Source organism: Phalangium opilio, unplaced genomic scaffold (genome assembly GCF_054372755.1).
Source record: "Phalangium opilio isolate 3A_F unplaced genomic scaffold, DU_Popi_V2 ptg000061l_1, whole genome shotgun sequence".
In the NCBI taxonomy this organism is placed as follows: domain Eukaryota; kingdom Metazoa; phylum Arthropoda; class Arachnida; order Opiliones; family Phalangiidae; genus Phalangium; species Phalangium opilio.
The window spans coordinates 3,633,530-3,640,000 of record NW_028324178.1 but is presented as its reverse complement, the minus strand read 5'-3'; the positions used below and the strand labels follow the sequence as shown (position 1 = coordinate 3,640,000).

General features: G+C 44.8%; 4 non-coding genes across 4 annotated transcripts in view; all 4 read left to right on the top strand.

The window, feature by feature from the left end:
• TRNAL-CAA (transfer RNA leucine (anticodon CAA)) overlaps window positions 1-39 on the top strand; it is a 122-nt gene extending 83 nt beyond the window's left edge. The window contains exon 2 of the tRNA in view: window positions 1-39. This exon is cut by the window's left edge and continues 7 nt beyond it. This is a non-coding gene — a tRNA (tRNA-Leu).
• Window positions 40-1,800: 1,761 nt separating this feature from the next.
• TRNAL-CAA (transfer RNA leucine (anticodon CAA)) lies at window positions 1,801-1,922 on the top strand. The gene is made up of 2 exons: window positions 1,801-1,838; window positions 1,877-1,922. It is a non-coding gene; the product is annotated as a tRNA-Leu (tRNA).
• Window positions 1,923-4,911: 2,989 nt separating this feature from the next.
• TRNAL-CAA (transfer RNA leucine (anticodon CAA)) lies at window positions 4,912-5,033 on the top strand. Its single transcript has 2 exons — window positions 4,912-4,949; window positions 4,988-5,033. It is a non-coding gene; the product is annotated as a tRNA-Leu (tRNA).
• Window positions 5,034-5,667: 634 nt separating this feature from the next.
• On the top strand, window positions 5,668-5,789 carry TRNAL-CAA (transfer RNA leucine (anticodon CAA)). Its single transcript has 2 exons — window positions 5,668-5,705; window positions 5,744-5,789. It is a non-coding gene; the product is annotated as a tRNA-Leu (tRNA).
• The last annotated feature ends 682 nt before the right edge of the window (window positions 5,790-6,471 follow it).

The following is a 6,471-nucleotide window of genomic DNA, read 5'->3' as shown; positions in this document are numbered from 1 at the left end:
CCTCGTATGAGGGCGTGGGTTCGAATCCCACTTCTGACACGATATGTTTTAAGAAATTAACTGGAAGAGATGTAATTAATTAAACGTCCAAATTACAAGAGACCACGTCAGGATGCCCGAGCGGTCTAAGGCGCTAGACTCAAGGGGCTTAGTTTCTTTCGTTCACGACGTGAATTTGTGTATTCTGGTCCTCGTATGAGGGCGTGGGTTCGAATCCCACTTCTGACACGATATGTTTTATGAAATTAACTGGAAGAGATGTAATTTATAAAACATCCCAAATGAATGAATCCAAGTCAGGGTGGCCGAGCGGTCTAAGGCGCTACACTCAAGGGGCTTAGTTTCTTTCGTTCACGACGTGAATCTGTGTATTCTGGTCCTCGTATGAGGGCGTGGGTTCGAATCCCACTTCTGACACGATATGTTTTATGAAATTAACTGGAAGAGATGTAATTTATAAAACGTCCAAATCAGAAGTGACCACGTCAGGATGGCGGAGCGGTCTAAGGCGCCAGACTCAAGGGGCTCAGTTTCCTTCGTTCACAACGTGAATCTGTGTATTCTGGTCCTCGTATGAGGGCGTGGGTTCGAATCCCACTTCTGATACGATATGTTTTATGAAAATAACTGGAAGAGATGTAATTTAAAACGTCCAAACTAGATAAAACCACGTCAGGATGGCCGAGCGGTCTAAGGCGCCAGACTCAAGTGACCAAGTTTCTTTCGTTCTCAACGTGAATCAGTGTATTCTGCTCCTCGTATGAGGGCGTGGGTTGGAATCCCACTTCTGGCACGATATGTGTTATGAAATTATTTGGAAGAGATGTAATTTATAAAACGTCCCAATTGAATGAATCCAAGTCAGGATGGCCGAGCGGTCTAAGGCGCCAGACTCAAGGGGCGTAGTTTCTTTCGTTCACAACGTGAATCTGTGTATTCTGGTCCTCGTCTGAGGGCGTGGGTTCGAATCCCAATTCTGACACGATATGTTTTAAGAAATTAACTGGAAGAGATGTAATTAATTAAACGTCCAAATTACAAGAGACCACGTCAGGATGCCCGAGCGGTCTAAGGCGCCAGACTCAAGGGGCTCAGTTTCCTTCGTTCACAACGTGAATCTGTGTATTCTGGTCCTCGTATGAGGGCGTGGGTTCGAATCCCACTTCTGACACGATATGTTTTAAGAAATTAACTGGGAGAGATGTAATTAGTTAAACGTCCAAATTACAAGAGACCACGTCAGGATGCCCGAGCGGTCTAAGGCGCTAGACTCAATAGGCTTAGTTTCTTTCGTTCACGACGTGAATCTGTGTATTCTGGTCCTCGTATGAGGGCGTGGGTTCGAATCCCATTTCTGATACGATATGTTTTATGAAAATAACTGGAAGAGATGTAATTTAAAATGTCCAAACTAGATAAAACCACGTCAGGATGCCCGAGCGGTCTAAGGCGCTAGACTCAAGGGGCTTAGTTTCATTCCTTCCCGATGTGGTCTGTGTATTCTGGCCCTCGAATGAGGGCGAGGTTTCGAATCCTAATTCTGACACGATGTTTTATAAATTTAACTAGAAAAGATGTAATTTATAAAACGTCCATAGAAAATGAATCCACGTCAGGATGGCCGAGCGGTCTAAGGCGCCAGACTCAAGTGACCAAGTTTCTTTCGTTCTCAACGTGAATCAGTGTATTCTGCTCCTCGTATGAGGGCGTGGGTTGGAATCCCACTTCTGGCACGATATGTGTTATGAAATTATTTGGAAGAGATGTAATTTATAAAACGTCCCAATTGAATGAATCCAAGTCAGGATGGCCGAGCGGTCTAAGGCGCCAGACTCAAGGGGCGTAGTTTCTTTTGTTCACAACGTGAATCTGTGTATTCTGGTCCTCGTCTGAGGGCGTGGGTTCGAATCCCACTTCTGATACGATATGTTTTATGAAAATAACTGGAAGAGATGTAATTTAAAACATCCAAACTAGATAAAACCACGTCAGGATGCCCGAGCGGTCTAAGGCGCTAGACTCAGGGGCTTAGTTTCATTCCTTCCCGATGTGGTCTGTGTATTCTGGCCTTCGAATGAGGGCGTGGTTTCGAATCCCAATTCTGACACGATGTTTTATAAATTTAACTGGAAAAGATGTAATTTATAAAACGTCCATAGAAAATGAATCCACGTCAGGATGGCCGAGCGGTCTAAGGCGCCAGACTCAAGTGACCAAGTTTCTTTCGTTCTCAACGTGAATCAGTGTATTCTGCTCCTCGTATGAGGGCGTGGGTTGGAATCCCACTTCTGGCACGATATGTGTTATGAAATTAACTGGAAGAGATGTAATTTATAAAACGTCCCAATTGAATGAATCCAAGTCAGGATGGCCGAGCGGTCTATGGCGCCAGACTCAAGGGGCTCAGTTTCCTTCGTTTACAACGTGAATCTGTGTATTCTGGTCCTCGTATGAGGGCGTGGGTTCGAATCCCAATTCTGACCAGTGTTGGGCAAATCGCGAATTACGTTGTACTACCAAGCGGGGGAAATTCGGTGAATGATCGAAAAATTCGCGAATTTGCCCACCTCTTATTCTGACACGATATGTTTTAAGAAATTAACTGGAAGAGATGTAATTAATTAAACGTCCAAATTACAAGAGACCACGTCAGGATGCCCGAGCGGTCTAAGGCGCCAGACTCAAGGGGCTCAGTTTCCTTCGTTCACAACGTGAATCTGTGTATTCTGGTCCTCGTATAAGGGCGTGGGTTCGAATCCCACTTCTGACACGATATGTTTTAAGAAATTAACTGGAAGAGATGTAATTAATTAAACGTCCAAATTACAAGAGACCACGTCAGGATGCCCGAGCGGTCTAAGGCGCTAGACTCAAGGGGCTTAGTTTCTTTCGTTCACGACGTGAATCTGTGTACTCTGGTCCTCGTATGAGGGCGTGGGTTCGAATCCCACTTCTGATACGATATGTTTTATGAAAATAACTGGAAGAGATGTAATTTAAAATGTCCAAACTAGATAAAACCACGTCAGGACGCCCGAGCGGTCTAAGGCGCTAGACTCAAGGGGCTTAGTTTCATTCCTTCCCGATGTGGTCTGTGTATTCTGGCCCTCGAATGAGGGCGTGGTTTCGAATCCTAATTCTGACACGATGTTTTATAAATTTAACTGGAAAAGATGTAGTTTATAAAACGTCCGAATTGAATGAATCCAAGTCAGTATGGCCGAGCGGTCTAAGGCGCCAGACTCAAGTGACCAAGTTTCTTCCGTTCTCAACGTGAATCAGTGTATTCTGCTCCTCGTATGAGGGCGAGGGTTGGAATCTCACTTCTGGCACGATATGTGTTATGAAATTAACTGGAAGAGATGTAATTTATAAAACGTCCCAATTAAATGAATCCAAGTCAGGATGGCGGAGCGGTCTAAGGTGCCAGACTCAAGGGGCTCAGTTTCGTTCGTTCACAACGTGAATCTGTGTATTCTGGTCCTCGTATGAGGGCGTGGGTTCGAATCCCACTTCTGACACGATATGTTTTATGAAATTAACTGGAAGAGATGTAATTTATAAAACATCCCAAATGAATGAATCCAAGTCAGGGTGGCCGAGCGGTCTAAGGCGCTACACTCAAGGGGCTTAGTTTCTTTCGTTCACGACGTGAATCTGTGTATTCTGGTCCTCGTATGAGGGCGTGGGTTCGAATCCCACTTCTGACACGATTTGTTTTATGAAATTAACTGGAAGAGATGTAATTTATAAAACGTCCAAATCAGAAGTGACCACGTCAGGATGGCGGAGCGGTCTAAGGCGCCAGACTCAAGGGGCTCAGTTTCCTTCGTTCACAACGTGAATCTGTGTATTCTGGTCGTCGTATGAGGGCGTGAGTTCGAATCCCACTTCTGACACGATATGTTTTATGAAATTAACTGGAAGAGATGTAATTTATAAAACGTCCAAATTAGAAGTGACCACGCCAGGATGGCGGAGCGGTCTAAGGCGCAAGACTCAAGGGGCGTAGTTTCTTTCGTTCACAAAGTGAATCTGTGTATTCTGGTCCTCGTATGAGGGCGTGGGTTCGAATCCCACTTCTGACACGATATGTTTTATGAAATTAACTGGAAGAGATGTAATTTATAAAACATCCCAATTGAATGAATCCAAGTCAGGGTGGCCCAGCGGTCTAGGGCGCTACACTCAATGGGCTTAGTTTCTTTCGTTCACGACGTGAATCTGTGTATTCTGTCCCTCGTATGAGGGCGTGGGTTCGAATCCCACTTCTGACACGATATGTTTTATGAAATTAACTGGAAGAGATGTAATTTATAAAACATCCCAATTGAATGAATCCAAGTCAGGTCGGCCGAGCGGTCTAAGGCGCCAGACTCAAGGGGGTCAGTTTCCTTCGTTCACGACGTGAATCTGTGTATTCTGGTCCTCGTATGAGGGCGTGGGTTCGAATCCCACTTCTGACACGATATGTTTTGTGAAATTAACTGGAAGAGATGTAATTTATAAAACGTCCAAATTAAAAGTGACCACGTCAGGATGGCGGAGCGGTCTAAGGCGCCAGACTCAAGGGACCTAGTTTCTTTCGTTCTCAACGTGAATCAGTGTATTCTGCTCCTCATATGAGGACGTGGGTTCGAATCCCACTTCTGACACGATATGTTTTGTGAAATTATCTGGAAGAGATGTAGTTAATGAAACGTCCAAATTACAAGAGACCACGTCAGGATGGCCGAGCGGTCTAAGGCGATAGATTCAAGGGGCTTAGTTTCTTTCGTTCACGACGTGAATCTGTCTATTCTAGTCCTCGTATGAGGGCTTGGGTTCGAATCCCACTTCTGACACGAAAATGTTTATGAAATTAACTGGAAGAGATGTAATTTATAAAACCCCCCAATTGATAGAATCCATGTCAGGATGGCCGAGCGGTCTAAGGCGCCAGACTCAAGGGGCTCAGTTTCCTTCGTTCACAACGTGAATCTGTGTTTTCTGGTCCTCGTATGAGGGCGTGGGTTCGAATCCCACTTCTGACAAGATATGTTTTATGAAATTAACTGGAAGAGATGTAATTTATAAAACGTCCCAATTGAATGAATCCAAGTCAGGATGGCGGAGCGGTCTAAGGCGCCAGACTCAAGGGACCTAGTTTCTTTCGTTCTCAACGTGAATCAGTGTATTCTGTTCCTCGTATGAGGGCGTGGGTTCGAATCCCACTTCTGACACGATATGTTTTATGAAATTAACTGGAAGAGATGTAATTTATAAAAAGTCCCAATTGAATGAATTCAAGTCAGGATGGCGGAGCGGTCTAAGGCGCCAGACTCAAGGGGCTCAGTTTCGTTCGTTCACAACGTGAATCTGTGTATTCTGGTCCTCGTATGAGGGCGTGGGTTCGAATCCCACTTCTGACACGATATGTTTTATGAAATTAACTGGAAGAGATGTAATTTATAAAACATCCCAAATGAATGAATCCAAGTCAGGGTGGCCGAGCGGTCTAAGGCGCTACACTCAAGGGGCTTAGTTTCTTTCGTTCACGACGTGAATCTGTGTATTCTGGTCATCGTATGAGGGCGTGGGTTCGAATCCCACTTCTGACACGAAAAGGTTTATGAAATTAACTGGAAGAGATGTAATTTATAAAACGCCCCAATTGATAGAATCCATGTCAGGATGGCCGAGCGGTCTAAGGCGCCAGACTCAAGGGGCTCAGTTTCCTTCGTTCACAACGTGAATCTGTGTTTTCTGGTCCTCGTATGAGGGCGTGGGTTCGAATCCCACTTCTGACACGATATGTTTTATGAAATTAACTGGAAGAGATGTAATTTATAAAACGTCCAAATTAAAAGTGACCACGTCAGGATGGCGGAGCGGTCTAAGGCGCCAGACTCAAGGGACCTAGTTTCTTTCGTTCTCAACGTGAATCAGTGTATTCTGCTCCTCATACGAGGACGTGGGTTCGAATCCCACTTCTGACACGATATGTTTTATGAAATTAACTGGAAGAGATGTAATTTATAAAACGTCCAATTTAGAAGTGACCACGTCAGGATGGCGGTGCGGTCTAAAGCGCCAGACTCAAGGGGCTCAGTTTCCTTTGTTCAAAACGTGAATCTGTGTATTCTGGTCCTCGTATGAGGGCGTGGGTTCGAATCCCACTTCTGACACGATATGTTTTATGAAATTAACTTGAAGAGATGCAATTTATAAAACATCCCAATTGAATGAATCCAAGTCAGGGTGGCCCAGCGGTCTAGGGCGCTACACTCAATGGGCTTAGTTTCTTTCGTTCACGACGTGAATCTGTGTATTCTGGTCCTCGTGTGAGGGCGTGGGTTCGAATCCCACTTCTGACACGATATGTTTTATGAAATTAACTGGAAGAGATGTAATTTATAAAACATCCCAATTGAATGAATCCAAGTCAGGTCGGCCGAGCGGTCTAAGGCGCCAGACTCAAGGGGGTAAGTT